Source organism: Schistocerca piceifrons, chromosome 11, assembly GCF_021461385.2.
Source record: "Schistocerca piceifrons isolate TAMUIC-IGC-003096 chromosome 11, iqSchPice1.1, whole genome shotgun sequence".
NCBI classification, from domain to species: Eukaryota; Metazoa; Arthropoda; class Insecta; order Orthoptera; family Acrididae; genus Schistocerca; species Schistocerca piceifrons.
In genome coordinates, this window is record NC_060148.1 from 178,873,219 (window position 1) to 178,893,383 (window position 20,165).

A 20,165-nucleotide genomic window follows, 5' to 3' on the forward strand; every position below is an offset into this window, starting at 1 on the left:
TTGAAGGCTCCGTACAGCGCCGCCTGTTATCGAAATATCGTGAAATTACAGCGGCTGAAGCCGGAATATTCCAAGATGTACCACAATAAATTCCCAATTTTTTCAACCGCAGTCCTCTGAGAAAAAAATGTGTTACTTATTGTACGACGGTATTGCACTAATAGGTGAAAAAAAAACCCTTGAGCGGTTACTTGTTGAATGTATATGCGTCGTCTTGTTAACTTAATCGTTAACGTACTTTCCTAGATTCAGTAATCTTGACGCATTTAGTTTGTAATGTTTATTCGTATACAAAGTATCACGACTGGACGCATCTCCCGTAACTAACATTCTTTCTTTTTATCCCTGACCACGGTCTGTCGCCTGACTAGAAGCGGTCGTTCAAATAGAGCGACGTGCACTGCACGTGCCAGCCAGGTGCAGACGCTGGTGGGTAGTTACTGCAGAGCAGTCTGCCTCCTGCAAGCAGCAGCAGCGAGGTGGCACTTCTGGACCCCGTGTTAGGACGGAAGCTCGGTCCAGCTTAACTGGCTTTGGACACAGCTGAGTCTGCCGCGTAACGGTGTCTCGCCCCGACTAGAGTCGAATGCCATCTGAAACCAACGTCCGCCGTGGGTAGCGCGGCGTGCAATCTTTCTTTGCCCGAAATTAAAACGCGACACACACTCTGCGGCAGAAAGGGCGCGAAAAAAAAAAAAATGGAAATTTCTGGAACGTTTCTGTGGGACCAAACTGCTGAGGTCATCGGCCCCTAGGCTTGCACACTACTTAATCTGGCTTAAACTAACTTACGCTAAGGACAACACACACCAAAGCCGAAGGGAGGACTCGGACTTCAGACGGGGGCAGCCGCACGAACCCTGGCAAGGCGCCCCACACCTCACGGCTACCTCGCGCGGCCGATTCGACGCTGTTCCCCCACTCCGCCGACATCGTCAGCAGCGCTATCTAAATCTACAGATACATGAATACTCTGAAAATCACATTGAAGTTCCTGGCAGACGGTCTATAGAACCATCTTCACAATTCTCTGCTATTCCAATCTCGTACAGCGTGCGGAAAGAACGAACACCTATATCATTCCCATATTTTATCGTGGTGATCGTTTCTCCCGACACTCTCTCCCCTTTAAATGCGAACATTAACCAATGTATTACCCCAACCTTTAGGCAGCTAATATATGCATCATGCAATCTTAAGACTCCTTGTCATATAAATGTTTCCTCTCATATAATCACTCTTTTCTCTCTCCCTCTCTCTCTCTCCCTCTCTCTCTTTCTCTCTCTCTCTCTCCCCTCTCCCTCCCCCTTTCACTCACACACACACACACACACACACACACACACACACACACACACTTTTTCTCTCTCTCTACCTCTCCTTCTGCCTCCAGCCCCTCACTTCACATCTGTTTATTAACCCCAATCAAAGAGTGTAATGTATGTATGATTTTACTGTTGTAGCCAATATGATCATTGTAATTATAGTCTGTAACATTTCACCTAATTGTTATCAATAAGTATGAAGTTTAAGCCATTTTAACATTTCACCTGATTGTATAAACGAGTACGAATGTTTGCTGTTTTAACTTGTCAGAATTGGATTTGTATACCACCTGAAGTACACACACATATATTTGACACCTCAAAACAAACACCGCCAAATGCTTAAAGCAATTATTCTGTAATGATATTGTTATGATGTATATTCTTTGCACTTTGCGATTATGTCTTCACTTCTGCTATACGAACCTTGCACCCAGCTGATTCCAGGCGCCATATTTGTTTACAAATGTGGCAGTATACATGTGATGTGTTACGACAGCAAGAGGAACCTGTGATCACTGAAGGTACTGTAGTTTACTTATTTAATGTTTACCATAAGATATCAGTTTAATTTTTCGTCAAAAGTAATCCTAAAACATATTCTGAAATAGCGTCTCGTTTCTCCACTAGGCAGTGCCACAAGTTCCTCCAAAAATCGTAACACAACACACACACAAATGTAATACTTACTAATGTAAATCCACCCGATGATGGAGGTTCAAACCTTCGAAACGCGTCGTGGAAATAAATAAAACGGTGACTGGTAACAGTGAACTTGTTGTTTCATTTAATTACTCTCTCCCCTGTTTCGTGATAATACAAAATGGTTCAAATGGCTCTAAGCACTAAGGGACTTTTCATCTGAGGTCATCAGTCCCCTAGACTTAGAAGTACTTGTACCTAAGTAACCTAAGGACAACACACACATCCATGCCCGAGGCAGGATTCGAACCTGCGACCGTCGCAGCAGCGTAGTTCCGGACAGAAGCGCCTAGAACCGCACGGCCACAACGGTCGGCCGTGATAATACAAAACGTGGTGCACTTCCTTGAACTCTTTCGAGGTACTCCGTCTCTCCTGTGTGGTAAGGATCCCAAACCGCGCAGCAGTATTCTAAAACAGGACGGACAAGTGTAGTGTAGGCAGTCTCCTTAGTAGATCTGTTACGTTTTCTAAGTGTCCTACCAATAAAACGCAGCCTTCCCCACAACATTTTCTCTGTGTTCCTTCCAGTTTACTTAGCTGTCGCGAAAACTGGTTCCTCAGGGTCATCTCACCGTCTCACTCCATCGCCAGTTAGTGAAAATTTCAAATGGCACTAAAAATTCCGGAAAAAAGTATTAGACATATCCAATTTCAGTCTGCAATATGATGGGTTACTTTCCAAAAGGACATTCCTGTCAGCTGCTACGAAAATAATAATAACTAACGCTAAAAGAAACTTTGAGGAAAAAGACGTTTTTAAAGAGCCACTGACTTTTTCGGACTGAATAAAGTACTCTCAAAGTTTATACAAGCATGTCATACTTATTTTATTGTGGAAAGATAAAACTATTCCGAGGTTCAAAATAAAATACCAGTAAGAGGTGTCAAACTGTTCCGCCTATATAGCGAAAGACGTAGTCGCCGATGAACTTGCTTTGTGTTCGACCTTTAAGACACTTCCAGTGGGAAGCTTGTTAAGAAAACTGTAATATTAATTTTGGTATCACGTGAGACATTCAATCGTTCTTACGTACCCTAAAGCAGCTTCATGCGCTGTTGAGCGGTGGGGCTGGGCCAGAAGACAGGAAAGCAGCGTTCACAGTTCAAAACATGGATAACCTTTTGTTTAAATAAAACTCAACAACTTATGACGGCACCAAAATAGTCTCTAAAAACAAGAAATAAATCAAACAAGTTGCGGAATATTAACGAGCAAATGAAACCTGCAATTGATGTCAGCAAAAGAGCTTTTAAGCAATTAAGAAACCAAACAATTTGTGAACATTAACGGGTATCAGAAGTCAGCCAAGGTGCATACTAACAATAAAAACCTTAACATTTACAAAAAAATTTCAATTATCTTTCAAGTATAATATCTAAAATGGTTGCAGATGATTTGGCAACAAGAGTTTAACATAACCAATGCGTCAAGTCCGTTGGGAACGTAAGCTCTGAAACAGGTGAAGTTCTCTGCCCCTCGACAGGCGGGGTAATGCGACGGACAGGGTGGGCGGTGTAAACGAAGCACGGCTGTGCTGGTGGATGGGGCGCAAACTACGACAGACTCACGACTAACCTTATAAAACTGGTAACAGTGCACTACTTTACAAAGGGCGGCACATATTTCACTGCACACAAAAGAGCCAATGAAACTGGTACGTCTGCCTAATATCGTGTAGGACCCCGCGAGCACGCACAAGTGCCGCAACACGAGGTGGCATGGACTCGACTAATGTCTGAAGTAGTGCTCGAGGAAACTGACACCGTGAACCCCGCAGGGCTCTCCATAAATCCGTTAGAGTACGAGGGGAGCGAGATCTGATCTGAACAGCACGTTAAAAGGCATTCCGGATATCCTCAATGATGTTCATGTCTGGGGAGATTGATGGCGAGCGGATGTGTCTAAACTTGGAAGAGTGTTCCTGGAGCCACTCTGCAGCAATTCTGCACGTGTGGGTTGTCGAATTGTCCTGCTGCAATTGCCCAAGTCCGTCGGAATGCTCAATGGACACGAATGGCTGCAGGTGATCAGACAGGATGCTTACGTACGTGTTACCTGTCGGAGTCGTATCTAGAGGTATCAGGGGTCCCACATCACTCCAACTGCACACGCCCGACACCACTGGAGAGCCTCCACCATCTAGAGGGGTCCCCTGCTGACATGCACGTTCGATGCATTCATGAGGTCGTCTCCATACCCGTACACGTGCATCTATACAGCGAAACACATTGATTATTTGCATCTCGCTCATAGCTTGCGACACGAGATTGTAAAGGAAGGTTAAGTACTGTCAGCCCAGTTCATTGCAACAAAAACCATTAATGTGGTTTGTTTTGTTGTACAGCTATCCGAGAAAGCAGCATCCCTTAGGCACTCTATAACAGAGCAGTGGTCACAACTCCACACAAGCTGTTATGCACAGATGGTCTTCCGTTGCACCTTAGGGTCTTCTATTAGGCGGCCAGGTACTCAGCGGGCACACAACACTGAAGACCCCAAATGGTGGGAGAAAGTGCCAGCACTACCAACAGAGACGCGTCCGTCTGTGCAGCGAGGTGCTTGACAGTGGTCCGCTGATCACCTCCAATGAGAGTGCCTGCCTTTCCCAACATTGCAGGAGCCATGGCTGTGGGTAGCCTGTTGGCATGCGGAAGATCTGACAGGTTTGCGACGACGGAAGAAGACTCCTTTTGTTCACTGCCACTTCAGTGTAGGCGTTGTGCAAAAGCCTAAAAATACCTGTCATTTTCCGCCAAGTGAAACAGTGTGTTTGGCAGGCACCTCCTTTACAGATGCCATTTTGAAGGCTACATGTAGTAGCACCACCTATCAGAACTTCAAGAATCTATACGACGTGATCAAAAGGACCCAGACTTCCCCAAAAATGTACGCTTTTCATATCAGTGCCTTGTGCTGCCACCTACTGCCAGGAACTCCATATCAGCGAACTCACTAGCCATTGGACGGAGCTCACGGACTTCGACCATCGTCGGGTGATTGGGTATCACTTGTGTCGTACGTCTGTATGCGATATTTCAACACTCCTAAACATCACTAGAGCCACTGTTTCCGATATGATAGTGAAGTGGAAACGTGAAGCGACACGTACAGCACAAAAGCCTACGGACCGACCTCGTCTGTTGACTCACAGAGACCGCCGACGTTTGAAGAGGGTCCTAATGTGTGATAGGCAGACATCTATCCAGACCATCACACAGGAATTCCAAACTGCATCAGGATCTACTGCAACTACTATGACAGTGGATCCTGATGCAGTTTGTTCGTCTTTAGGAACGAGTAGAAGCACGGGACTACGTTTGACGAGAAGGGACGGTGCGGGACCGCTCCATGTTGTTTTTATTCAGGAGGAGGAAGTCGAGGAGGAGGAGATATTTTCTGAACAGCATGTTGCAAGGCATCCGAGATATACTCAACAGTGTTCACATCTGCGTAGTATGGTGCCCAGCGGAAGCGTTTAAACTCAGAAGAGAGTTCCTGAATCCACTCTGTAGCAATTCTGGACGTGTGAGGTGTTCCATTTTCCTGCTGCAAATGCCCTAGTCTGTCGGAATGTACAGTAGACGTGAATGGATGCAGGTGATCAGACAGGATACTTACATACGTGTCACCTGTCAGAGTCATGTCTAGACGCATGAGAGGTCCCATATCAACCCTGCTGCACCCGTCCCACACCATTACACAGCCTCCACCAGCTTGTACAGTACCCTGCTGACATGCAGTGTCCATGGATTTACGAAGTTTTCTCCATACGCGTACACGTCCATCCGATCAATACAATTTGAAACGAGACTCGTCCGACCAGGTAACATGTTTACAGTCATCAACAGTCCAATGTCGGTGTTGACGGGCCCAAGCGACATATAAAGCTTTGTGTCGTGTAGTCACCAAGCATACACGAGTGGGCCCTAGGCTTCCGAAGCCCATATCGGTGATGTTTCGTTGAATGTTTCTCACGCTGACACTTGTTGATGGCCCAGCTTTGAAATCTGCACCAATCTGCTGAAGGGTTGCACTTCTGTCACACTGAACGATTCTCTTCAGTCGTCGTCGATCCCGTACTTGCAGGATCTCTTTCCTGCCGCAGTGATATCGGAGATTTGATGTTTTACCGGAATCCTGATATTCAAAGTACACTCGTGAAAAGATCGTGTGGGAAAATCCCACTTCGTAGCCACCACGGTGTAGTTCAGTGTAGTTCCCAGAGCTCTTCTTAATCCGAACGAGAATATTCCCTCATTCCAGAGAATTTTGTTATTTGCGGCTCTTACGACCCTTCGTCACTGCACCCATTATCCAAATCGTAGATATATTCTGTACAAACATAACTGTAGATATTTCAGGTAAATACGAATATATTCGTTCAAGTCTACCAAAATATGTTTGTGCTTATGGTTTTGTCAAACCCAAGTTATATCGAAGTACGAGGCGTACTCGGAAAGTACGTTCCGATCGGCTGCGAAATGTTAACCACTATGAAATTACGAACAGCCCTCGTATATTACAAGAGTATTGTCCTCAGCATGCAGTTAGTGGATTGCACACAAAACCTCGTTCTTGCTGTTCTAATGTCTCTCCATTCCATTACAAATTTTCGCCCATCATTGCACTTTCTGACTCGAAACAGAAGAACGGTTATTAATTTTCTCAGGAAGATCACTGTATTTTTCTAGCGATCGGGTACTCCCCTCTGTCGCAATACCGAAGTACAGTTCTGAGTACCAACTTTCTGTCAAAATTATCAAATTTCGTAGATTTCCGTTTTCATTTACTGTTACTTCCGTTTCTTACAGAATCAAAAGATGGGCTCGCATACCGAGATTTTGCCAATGTTTCGGCAATTTTAGACTGTAGCGAAAAGGAAAATGTTATAGGGACGGTTATTCAAATACAGACATATGTAAACATGCATAATACCGAACTGCGTTCGGCAACGTCTATGTATATAAGACAACAAGTATCTGGTGCAGTTGTTAGATCTGTTACTCCTGCTACAATGGCAGGTTATTTAAGTGAGTTTGATCGTGCTGTTACGGTCGGCGCACGACTAGTGGGACACCACATCGCCGTGGTAGCGATTTTCCGTATGACTACTTCACGAGTGTACCGTGAATATCAGGATGCCGTGGAAGAATCTTAGGTTTGAAGCGCACTATTTGCTTGTTGTTCACACACGTTCTTGACTGTTTCTTTGTACTCCCAAGCTCTTCTGACAAAAAATCTGCCTATTCCTGATTAAATTGTTAAACATGCCAGCTTCAAAGAGATAAAATAACGACACGTGTCACGAACGAGACAAAGAAACAAGCTGAAGGGAGTGTGTACGACCTGCCACTGTGGCATTGCGACAGTAGAGAGCTCCAGTGCACAGCAGCAGAAGATAGAGACCTTGGAGGTACATGCACAAAGGAGATGAGTGTAAGGAACCGAGCACTCGCTTAGCGCGTGATACATCGTTACACTGAACAACCAAAACGATATTTTCTATCATTTTACCACAAGTTTTCCTTTTGAAAACACCAGTCTCGCAACACCCTCGCCGCGCGGGATTAGCCGAGCGGTCTAGGGCGCTGCAGTCATGGACTCTGCGGCTGGTCCTGGCGGAGGTCTCCTCCCTCGGGCATGGGTGTGTGTGTGTTTGCCCTTAGCATATTTTAGGTTAAGTAGTGTGTAAGATTAGGGATTGATGACCTTAGCAGTTACATCCCATAAGATTTCACACACATTTGAACATTTTTTGCAACATCCTCCATGCTCTCGACGCCCTAGGTTGTTGTGACACCCAGTCTGAAAGGCTCTTCAGCAGAGCAACAGGTCAGTTTTTATCGGGGTGACAGTGCGCCCTGTGGCAGAGCAGCATCTGTGAGCCAATGTTTTCCGGAAAGTAGCATTCGTGTAGCAGTCCAGAAATGAACCCAGTGGAACACCTGTGCTCTTCACAAGAACGCCTTCTTCGCTCCAGCGTCTGCCGTCCGACATGGCTGCATTGTACGGTTTCAGCTTACAGCCGGCGTACAGCGAACTTGCGAATACCAGCAGTGTGTAGTACACGTTGACCAGCCAGAACATTACAACCACTGACCTACCATCGATATAAACCCGTCCAGGCGATAGCAGCGGGGAATGACTGCTGGTCAGACACACGCGCGATGCATGCAGTGTCACTGAGCTCGCTGTCCGTTGGCAGAATGGGGAAGGCGCGCCTCCTATCTGAGTCTGCCCCAGTGCAGATTGTAATGGCCCAGAGGCTCTGCACGGGCATTTCTGAAAGTGCGCGACTTGTCCGGTGTTCGAGGAGCGCTGTGGAGAGTGTCTTCAACGTGTAGCGAAGCTGAGGTGGAACCACGCCCAGACACAGCGGCCGCGTGGGATTAGCCTAGCGGTCTGAGGCGCTGCAGTCACGGACCGTGCCGCTGGTCCCGGCGGAGGTTCGAGTCCTCCCTCGAGCATGGGTGTGTGTGTTTGTCTTTAGGATAATTTAGGTTGAGTAGTGTGTAAGCTTAGGGACTGATGACCTTAGCAGTTACGTCCTATGAGATTTCACACACATCTGGACATTAGTGAACCAGACACAGCGGAGTTGGACCACCACACCTCGTTACAGGTGGCTGACTCCGTAGGAGGCGGAGACAGATAGAACTAGACAGGTGGCGAACTGCAGTGGAACTAACATCAGAATTTATTGCTGGGCAGTGTGCAAGTGTGTTCAGACACACTGGACACCCAGGGCAGCGAACGTTCCTAACAACGGGCCTCCACAGCCGACAACATATGACATGTGCCAATGTTAACAACACGAAATCAGCAACTATGGCTGAAATGGGCACATTACCTTTGGCACTGGACGTTGTTGCAGTAGCAGAGCGTTGTATGGTCTGCAGAATCCACGTACCTTCTTCATCATCCGATGGGGCGGACGAAACCGTCGTCTTCCAGTGGAACAACTCTTCGACACCTCTACTGTGGGGAGCAGACGAGCTGGTGGTGGCTCCATTGCTCTCTGGTGGACATTCACTTGGGCCTCCGTAAGTCGCGCCGAGCTCGTGCGAGGCACTGTGGCGGCCGGGGAGTACTGTAAGCCAGTTACAGACCACTTACACCCCTTCGTGACCATCATGTTTCCGGATCGCAGTGGCACTATTCAGCAAAATAATGCACGATGTCACAAGGCGAGGAGTGTGATGGAGTAGTTTGAAGAATACAGTGCAAGCTCCAATTGATGAGCTGACCCCTTATTTGGCAGATCTGAACATGAGAGAACACATCTGTGACATGATTTAATGTGGCGTCAGAACTCGCTCACCCCCCCTCCCCCCCTCACTAGAATTTGCGAACATCAGATAACTTGTGTATACAGATGCCAGTGCCCTCCAGCAGCCTACCAACGATTCATGGCTTCCATGCCACAATGCGTTACTGTTGTTATCCGTGCCAAAGGTGGACACACCGTCTATTGGGCAGGTTGTCACAATGTTCTGGCTGATCAATGTATAACCCTCTACCGGCTACAGGGACAAACATTGCCATATATGCTGCACTGCATGACAGGCGCATTGTATGGGGAAAGTATCAGCCTGCCATACAGACCTGATTTCAAATAGTTCCCTAAGCACTTAACATCTGAGGTCATCAGTCCCCTAGACTTAGAACTACTTAACTAACATAAGGACATCACACATATCCATGCCTGAGGCAGGATTCAAACCTGCGACCATAGCAGCAGCGCGGATCCGGACTGAAGCACCTAGGACCGTTCGACCACAGCTGCCGGATACACCTGATTTGCAGGGCAACCTGCACATTAGGGGTAACAATCTGTTTTCGAGACCCCAAACTTTTAGCTGCTCTGCTCGGAAATTGTTTTCTGGTTGAATAGTATAGCTACGTTTGTCAACATTCTTCGTACAGGAGACTACATACCAAGGACAAAAGTGGTGCTCAAGTCCCGTGATACACGCTGCCATGCATGACAGGAGTGTAGTGGGAGTAGTATCGGCATGCTCTACCGACCTGCCTTTGCTGGCATTACAGTTGTCGAGGGGCATGCCTGGGTGACCATTCAGTGGATAGATGAGGACATGGCCAGACAGAGAGGAAGGAGAAAATGAGTAGAGAGAGAGCGTGATGGACAAGTAGAGGGTGAGGAGGAGATACCTAAGGATAGGAGTTCAGTAAATAGGTAGGGAGGAGTGGAGGAAGAGATGGATAGAGAGGTATGGGGAGCAGGAGGTGGATAAGGATTAGTAACACAGGGAGACTGATAGGGTGAGAGGTGCAGGAGGAGAAGGAAGAGATGAGCAGTGAGAGAAGGGAGATGGGGGTGATGAAGAGAAAGGGGGAGAAGGACATATACAGCGATGAAGAGGAGGAGATGGACAGGGGGAAGGAGAATGGGAGGTCGGGTGGGTGCAAGGGGCAGGTGGGAGGTGTCATGGGATACGAGCAGGTGAAAAGCGAGAGGAGAGAATGACGAGTTTATGAGTGGGAGGAGGATATGTGCATAGGCAGGAGGAGGAAAACATCGACAAAGGGATACAGGAGATTGACGAAGAGGGATGGTCGAGGAGAGCGAGAGACAGAGGACGAGGTAGGCAGGTAGAAGTGGGAGGATGGCATAGATGTGGAGGGTGAGGGCGGGGTTGTTCATGTGGACACAGAGAGGTTCAGGAGGAGATATCGAACATGTACACGACCGAAGTCGTGGGGAACTGTTTGTATTTTAATATTCTTTGATTCAAGATATATGAGGAACTAGCTTCAAAATCAGGATGAGACCAGTAAGGTATAGGACTATTAGAAGACATTGCAGACATGAGAGGCTTGCACGTGTGGTCACAGGTATGTTTGACTCAGGGGGAAAACCCATAAAGGATTGCTTAAGAAGTGTGGAGAGTATTAACATCCTTACATATAGCTCCTGTAGAGGCGATAAACACAAGGTGAGACCAGTGACAGCACGCACCAAACAGTTCAAACCAGCGGCAGTCGACGTTTTTTACCTACAGCCCACTTTTGTGTCTTTGTCAGTAGTAAATTTTTCTAACCATCCACCAACTGGACAGTAATGGTGATTTATAAGGTAGGGAAGTAAGCCAGATAATAATAATTACTTACCAGCACGTTCCGTCATAATTTTATGAGAAGGTAATGAAAATATTTTTCAAGCTCCTACCAGCCATTGGCCACAGTGAAAGCCGAAACGCCCATCAGTGGGCGGTAGGGACCTGGATGATTAGCAATGGCTTCAGCCGTTATTCTTTCCACTCTCCATTCGTGATTGGGAAGAGAACGGAGAACGAGTCCTATCGTGGTTTAGTGTGCTGAGTGTCCTCTGCCATGCGCTTCACAGTGCTGGGCGTATGCACATGTCTGGAGTTTTCGACGGCAAACTGCGAATGTGAGAGAGAAGAAGAAATAACGTAGTGTGATGCGTTAGTTCCGTCACGTCAGGTACTCGGAGCATCTGTGCTGTTCGTATGCTGATACGGCCGCGCATGTTCTAACAGCCGCGTTTGCCGAGCGTCCGGTGGAGAGAATTTGCGACCAGCGTGTATTTATGAGGCTGGCAAGCGAGTGGAATTCAGTAATGTGGCATGCTCGGATGTGTGTGTGTGTGTGTGTGTGTGTGTGTGTGTGTGTGTGTGTGTGTGTGTGTCGGTGTGGGTGTGGGTGTGTGTGTGTGTCCGTGAAAGAAACATCCAGACGCAGAGAGGGCAGATATATGTTGCTTTTATTGGCTACCAGTTGCTTCGGGACCTTGCGTTGTGCTGTTACCAGAACTAGCTGCAAGTCTTTCCTTTGTGAACACTTTTCCTAAAGAAAAAGCTCTACGCCTCGCCTTGGCCCGTCAACACCGACATTGGAGTGTTGATGACTGAAAACATGTTGTCTGAACGGACGAGTCTCGTTTCAAATTGTATCATGGGAATCGACCTGTATGGGTATGAAGAGAACCTCACAAATGCATGGACCCTGCATGTCAACAAGGGGCTGTTCAAGCTGGCGGAGGCTCTGTAATGGTATGGGGCGTGTGCTGTTGGTGTGATATGTGACCCTGAACTGTCTAGATACTACTGTGACAGGTGACACGTACGTAAGCATCCTGTCTGATCACCTGCATCCATTTATGTCAATTATGCATTCCGACGGACTCGAGAAATTCCAGCAGGACAACGCGACACCCCACATGTCCAAAACTGCTACAGAGTGGATCCAGGAACACTCTTCTGAGTTTAAACACTTCCGCTGGCCACCAGACCCCCCAAACATGAACGTTTTTGAAAATACCTGGGACACCTTGCAACGTGCTGTTCAGAAGAGACTTACACCTCTTCGTACTCCGACGGATTTATGGACAGACCTGCAGGATTCATGTTTTCATTTCCCTCCAGCAGTACTTCAGACATTAGTCGAGTCCATGCCACCTCGTGTTGCGGCACTTCTGCCATCTCGCGGGCTCCCTACACAATATTGTGCAGGTGTATCAGTTTCTTTGTCTCATCAGTGTATATTAAAAGTTCCTTCGTTTCATAACAGGTTCTGGTTTATTAAGCCACTATTACACTATCACTATTAAACTGGAACAGAATGTTATGAAAGTACAGTCAACAACAAGAGTAAAGGCTAGTTCGATTTTGGCTCGAAGCTCGTGCAGTCTACCTGTGTAAACATGCGAAATCGTGGCTTCCTGCTACGTCTGCCTCGAATGCGAGTTTGCTGATGTCACACTTGCACCAAATTTGATCACAAATGTGCCCAATGTAACTGTGAACGTGTCACAGGGTGGGTAGGACGTCACACGCCCTGTTATCCACTGCTCACCCCTCCTCTCGACCCCTCTGCGACGGAGGCCAGAACTGCGACGCCCTGCGTCGAGCGGTTCCCTGATGAGTGGCTCAGGAAGGCCTTTCAGTCACACCTCCGCTCAGAACCTAGACGAACTGCCTCAGAGGCCGCTCGTATCCCTTTTGGAGACTAATGTGACCACAATTCTTGTTTTGTTGTGCAGGGTGTAACCACTGGGGACCATTCGAAACCAATTGACGAAATTTGGTCTGAAATAGAGAATGGTGCGTATGTTTTTTCAGGCCCTTCTGATTCGCGCCCTCCTATGGCACGACCATAGTGGGGGAAGGGGGCTGACCTTGCACATACACAAATAAAACGGCAAAAGTTCGACAGAAGACTACCCAGTCGAGCAATACACTAGATATCCAAATAGCTTACGGGTTTGCTGACGGGTGACGTCGTCGACCACCGCCGATATTTCGACAGGAGCACACCCTGCCATTCTCAAGGCACAACTGCAAGGAGGAAGCAACGTGCAACGGAAATTAATTCCTCGGTTCACAGAGGAGAAGCAAGGAAGATACCACACACAGAACAAGTAACAGCAGAGTCAACATACAGCCAAAGATACGCAACATCAGAAATATCGGTAGTGACTGTTAATCAACAGGTGCGGTAGCACTAATTTTGCCCCTCTGTTTTTTGATGGGAGATAGAGGCCGATTCCAAGCAGCATTTAAACAAAATTCACCATCTCTGTTTACAAGGTTGCTTGATAGTTCCATTTCAACAGCTTCCTTAATAACGCTATCCCAATAGCTGGACGTGCAACCCAGAATCTCCGTGGTGTTGTAATCCATAGGATGACCAGTGTCAAGGCAATGTTCTGCAATAGTGGATTTGCTCGGCTGTTGTAAGCGTGTGTGACGCTTATGTTCAATACGCTGGTCTTCCACAGTCCTGATTGTCTGACCAATATATGACATGCCACAACTGCAAGGAATGCGATAGACATCAGCTTTACGCAAACCGAGATCATCTTTTACGGACGCCAACAGGGCCTTAATCTTAGAAGGTAGTCGAAAAACACATTTCACATCATATTTCCGCAAAATATCGCCAAACCTGTTGGAAATGCTTCCTGCGTAATGCAAAAAGGCCGTAGACTAAGGTGCCACTTCGTTGCTAACTTGACGTGTCGAGTTAACAAATTTGTTTCGACTTGTGCTGACTTCCACTTACTTTTTATTCAATGGTCAGTAGTACGAACAGACTGATGGAGTTGCAATGGGAAGCCCGTTGTCACCTGTTGTGGCCAATTCGTTTATGAAGGACTCTGAGGAACGTGCATTGGAGTCAGCGACCTTCAAACCTGCGTGTTTTTTCAGATACGTACACGATACTTTTGTTGTTTGGCCATATGGCAGTGAGAATTTAAATGGGTTTTTGGAACACCTGAATTCAATCCACCCAAATGTGCAGTTCACTATGGAGATGGAAAAGAATGGATGCCTTCCTTGATGTGTTGGTCAGAAGGAAGACTGATGGTACGTTGGGACATTCTGTTTATAGGAGGCCTAGGCACACTGACTTGTACCTGCGATCTGATAGTTGTCACCATCCACCTCTGTCTCCCATCAAAAAAGAGAGAGACATAATTAGTGCTACCGCACCTGTTGATTAATAGTCACTACCGATATTTCTGATGTTCGTTATCTTTGGTTGTGTGTTAACTCTGCGGCTACTTGTTCTGTGTGTGGTATCTTCCTTGTTTCTTCTCTGTGAACTGAGGTATTAAATTCCCTCGCACATTGCTTCCTCCTTGCATCTGTGCCTTGAGAATGGCAGGGTGCGCTGCTGTCGAAATATCGGCGGTGGTCGACGACGTCACCTGGCAGCAAACCCGTAAGCTATTCAAGTTAAGGTCCCACAGACTAGGTGTCAGCCGCGCACTTCTGTCGGGCAGCTCCACGGAGACGGCCATTGGCTGACTGCCAGGCGCCTGCGCGGCGGGCATCCCTCCTGACACCCCTCATATTGCGCATCGTGCGACCAGAGACGTAGCGCCATTGAGCCGAGCTTTGACCTTTCTTGTGCACGCGTCGACACGCCTCGCTCTTTGTAGGGTGTGAGCTCGCAGGGCGCAGCGCTTTTGCACCATTACAGAGCAACAGTTGACCACCTTCTGCATCACAATCGGAGGCAACCAAGGGAAGTCGGAAAACTGACTCCTTAATGGTGTAGCTTAGGGGAACAAAAGTTGCCAGACAAATAACAGATGGTGGAGCAATCTCCTCTTATGTTTCCGTTCGTTTTTGTTTGCAAAACTTTAACTGTTGTTGCAATTTTGACACTTTACTTTACAGGTCCAGCTTGATCACACAAATTTCTACACTTCACTATTACCGGTTTCGGCTACTGCCATCTGTTACAAACAGAAACAGTGTGTGACCAACTAAGCTTGATTTGCTGACGCTAAATCTGTACAAGTCCTGGTGCCACATGAGAAAGACAGGAAGTGTTTACACGATTAACAGTCACGTATACCAGCCATACAAACCATAAAATATTATGATGTAGCATCAACGTCAAGTTAAACATGTAGGTACATAGCAAGTGCTATTACGAAATACTGATAATTTTTACTTTATGGGCTGTCTGACTACAACTGAATGAAACACAATTTTCGTGTCATACCCATATCGCCTTTATTTTCTGCAAGGGATGTTCAGTGGCCTGGAATATGTATATATTTTTGCTATTTACTTCACATTTTGGCCAATGTACCTAAAGGTTATAAATAGTTCTGGTGCTTAGTTTTTGCTATTATGTAGTAATATGTTGAACTCTACTTACAGGTTTCGTGGACGATTTTCTACATATTACGCTGCTGTTGCATTTTTAGTGTTGTTCCTCATGTTAGCCGGCAGGACTAGCCGAGCAGTTCTAGGCGCTACATTCTGGCACCGCGCGGCCGCTACACTCGCAGATCCAATCCTGTATCGGGCATGGATGTGTGTGATGTCCTTAGGTTAGTTAGGTTTAAGCAGTTCTAAGTTCTAGGGGACTGATGACGTTAGCATTAAGTTCCATAGTGCTCAGAGGCATTTGAACCAGTTTTTTCCTCATCTTATGAATGCCAATTATGGTGTTTTTTCCACGTTTCACAGCACAAGGAACTGAACACTTGCTTTGATGCAGTGTTTTGGTTTGTGTCTCCGACTGTCAAATGTTATTGCCAAAGATCGAATGTTATGGCCAACTTTTCAGTGTAACCACTTAAAGTGTTTGTGATCTGTTTTGTATGTTTTTTTTTTGTAGGCTGTGTGTGTGTGTGTGTGTGTGTGTGTGTGTGTGTGTGTGTGCGTGTGTGTGTGAGTGTGTGTGTCCCTTCACCTTCTGGACACAGGCACATAAACACAGTCCACAAAAAAAATCAATTATCACACCAAAACACACACTCACTCACACACACAGACACACAGACACACACACACACACACACACACACACACACACACACACACACACAGAGTACAAAAAAAAATCCATACACAAACAGATCACAGATACTTCAATAGCTACACTCGAAAGTTGCCAATAATATTCGATCTTTGGCAATAACATTTGACAGTCAGTAACACAAACCAAAACACTGCATCAAAACAAGTGTTCAGTTCCTAGTGCTGTGCATGAGGAAAAAAACTCCAAATTTGCATTTGTAACAAGAAGGACGGCAACAAAAATTCGCCGGCCGGAGTGCCCGAGCGGTTCTAGGCGCTGCAATCTGGAGCCGCGCGACAGCTACGGTCGCAGGTTCGAATCCTGTGTCGGGTATGGATGTGTGTAATGTCCTTAGGTTAGTTAGGTTTAAGTAGTTCTAAGTTCTAGGGGACTGATGACCTCAGATGTTTAGTTACATAGTGCTCAGAGCCATTTGAACCATTTTTTTGAACAAAAATTCAACAGGAGCGTAATATGCAGAAAATCGACCACGCAAGTGCAGTTCAAAATATTACTACATAATAGCAAAAACCAACCAGCAGAACTGTTTTTAACCTTTTGGTACATTGACGAGAATGTAAACGAAACAGCAAAAATATGTACATATTGCAGCCCACTGAAGATCCCTCGCAGAAAATAAAGGTAAAGCACATTTGACACGAAAACTGTGTTTCATTCAGTTTTAGTCAGACGGTCCATAAAGTAAAAATTATCAGTATAGCGCAATATTACAAGCAACTGAGGAAGACAGGACTAAAAAAATTGAAGATGATAGTAACTGCTGGTGATGATCAGAATCCCTCTGCTATATATACAAGGACACTGAGGCCAGCAGAGGACACTATAACTAGGCTACAGCGGAAGTGTTTGAACTCAGAAGAGTGTCCCCGGCGCCATTCTGTGGCAATTCTGGACGTGTGGGGTGTCGCATTGTGCTGCTGGAATTGCCCAAGTAAGTCGGGTCGCACAATGGCCATGTTGCAGGTGATCAGACAGGATGTTCATGTATGTGTCATCTGTCATAGTCGTATATAGACGTATCTGAGGTCCCATGCCACACAAACTGCATACGTGCCACACCGATACAGAGCCTCCATCAGCTTGAAGACTCCCTTGGATTCATGAGCTTGTCTCCATACCCGTACACGTCCATCCTCTCGGTACAATTTCAAACGAGACTCGTCCGACTAGGCAACACGTTTCCAGTCATCAACAGTCCAATGTCGGTGTTGACGGGCATAGGCGAGGTGTAAAGATTCGTGTAGTGCAGTCAACAAGGGTACACGAGTGGGCCTCCGCGTCTGAAAGCCCGTATCGATGATGTTTCGTTGTGTGGGTCGCACGCTGGCACCTGTTGATGTCCTAGCATTGAAATCTGCAGCAATTTGCGGAAGGGTTGCACTTCTCTCACGTTGAACGAGTCTCTGCAGCTGTCATTGGCCCCATTCTTGCACGACGTTTTTCCGGCCGCAGCGATGTTGGAGATCTGATCAAAACTGATTCACGGTACACTCTTGAAATGGTTGTATGGGGAAATCCCCACATCATAGCTACCCTGAGTATGCTGGGTGCCATCGATCGTGCGCCGACTGTAATAGCAGGTTCAAGCTCAGATGAATCTTGGTAACCTGCCATTGTTGCAGCAGTAACCGGTCTAACAACTGCGCCAGACACTTGCTGTCTTATGTAGGAATCGTCGACCGCAGCTCCATCTTCTGCCTGTTTACGTATCTCTGTATTTGAATACGGATACCTATACCAGTTTCTTTGGCACTTCATTGTATATACTACACTATTCGCCATTAAAATTGCTACACCAAGAAGAAATGCACACGAGAAACGGGTATTCATTGCAGAAATATATTATACTACAGCTGACATGTGATTACATTTTCACGCAATATGAGTGCATAGATACTGAGAAATCAGTACGCATAACAACCACCTCTGGCCGTAATTACTGCCTTGATACGCCTGGGCATTGAGTCAAACAGAGCTTGGATGGCGTGTACAGGTACAGCTGCCCATACAGCTTCAACACGATACCACAGTTCATCAAGAGTAGTGACTGGCGTAGTGTGACGAGCCAGTTGCTCGGCCACCATTGACCAGACGTTTTCAGTTGGTGAGAGATCTGGAGCATTTGCTGGCCAGTGCAGCAGTCGAATGTTTTGTGTATGCAGAAAGGCCCATACAGGATTTGCAACATGCGGTCGTGCATTATCCTGCTGAAATGTAGGGTTTTTGGAGGGTTCGAATGATGGGTAGAGCCACGGGTCGTAACAGATCTGAATTGTAACGTCCACTGTTCAAAGTGCCTTCAATGCGAACGAGAGGTGACCGAGACGTGTAACCAGTGACACCCCTTACCATCACGCCGGGTGATACGCCAGTATGGCGATGACGAATACACGTTTCCAACGTGCGTTCACTGCGATGTCGCCAAACACGGATGCGGCCATCGTGATGCTGTAAACAGTACCTGGATTCATCCGAAAAAATGACGTTTTGCCATTCGTGCACCCAGGTTCGTCGTCGAGTACACCATCACAAGCGCTCCTGTCTGTGATGCAGCGTCAAGGGTAACCGCAGCCACGGTCTGCGAGCTGATAGTCCATGCTGCTGAAAACGTCGTCGAACTGTTCGTGCAGATGGTTGTTGTCTTGCAAACGTTCCCATCTGTTGACTCAGGGATCGAGACGTGGCTGCACGATCCGTTACAGCCATGCGGATAAGATGCCTGTCATTGGATCTCGAGCAACTCGAGCAGCTATGTCGCGATACGATATACCGCAATTGCCATAGGCGACAATCCGACCTTTATCAAAGTCGGAAATGTGGTGGTACGTATTTTTCCTCCTTACACGAGCCCTCACAACAACGTTTTACCAGGCAACGCCGGTCAACTGCTGTTAGTGTTTGAGAAATCGGTTGGAAACTTTCCTCGTGTCAGCACGTTGTAGATGTCGCCACCGGTGCCAACCTTGTGTGATTGCTCTGAAAAGCTAATCATTTGCATATCACAGCATCTTCTTCCTGTCGGTTAAATTTCGCGTCTGTAGCACATCATCTTCGTGGTGTAGCAATTTTAATAGCCAGTAGTGTATTACTTGTTTAACGCAAACCTTATTTGCTACCCGTTGCAGACACTACCCGTTGTAAGTGACTCAAGATAGCTGCATTATATCATTATACGACATTTAGTTTTAATTCAACTATTGGATGGTCCGTGGGTGACTGATTCAAAAGTGATAAAACCACCAGGGGTCATGTTTTGTGTCTTCAACCGTACAGCTTTAACAATTTCAACTTTAAGTACTTAACACGTAAAACATTATGAGACGTTTGTAGTTGTTGCATACATGGCATTTGGACTCCTTAAAAATGGGATACCCGGGTGAGGGTGGCTATTTATTTCTATGTTCCTCAATAAAAAGAACAAGTGAGTGAAGTCGATATTTTGGGGCGACCTGTACGCAGAGGACGTGCGGCATTCCTAATGCGAACGCAGCTTGTGGAGCAGGCTGTGGCGGGCGCCTGACTTTGGACCGGGGGTGCCCCCTCCCCCCCTGACAACAGGTAGGTGCCGGCCGGCCGGGTCGATGCGGGGGAGGGCGGCTAATCACAGTAGCCCAGCCGCGGCGCACACACCGGCTGGCTCCACAGGCAGGTCAGAGGTCAGTCGTGCACACACTGCGAAAGCAGCCTTCCTCGGCGCATGTCGTCAGTGGAGTCGCCTCGGGTTATCAGCCGATGCGTGCGCGTCACGCTATCGCAAAGCTTCGACGAATTTCCTAGTCCTCATCCACAGGTGACGACCGCAG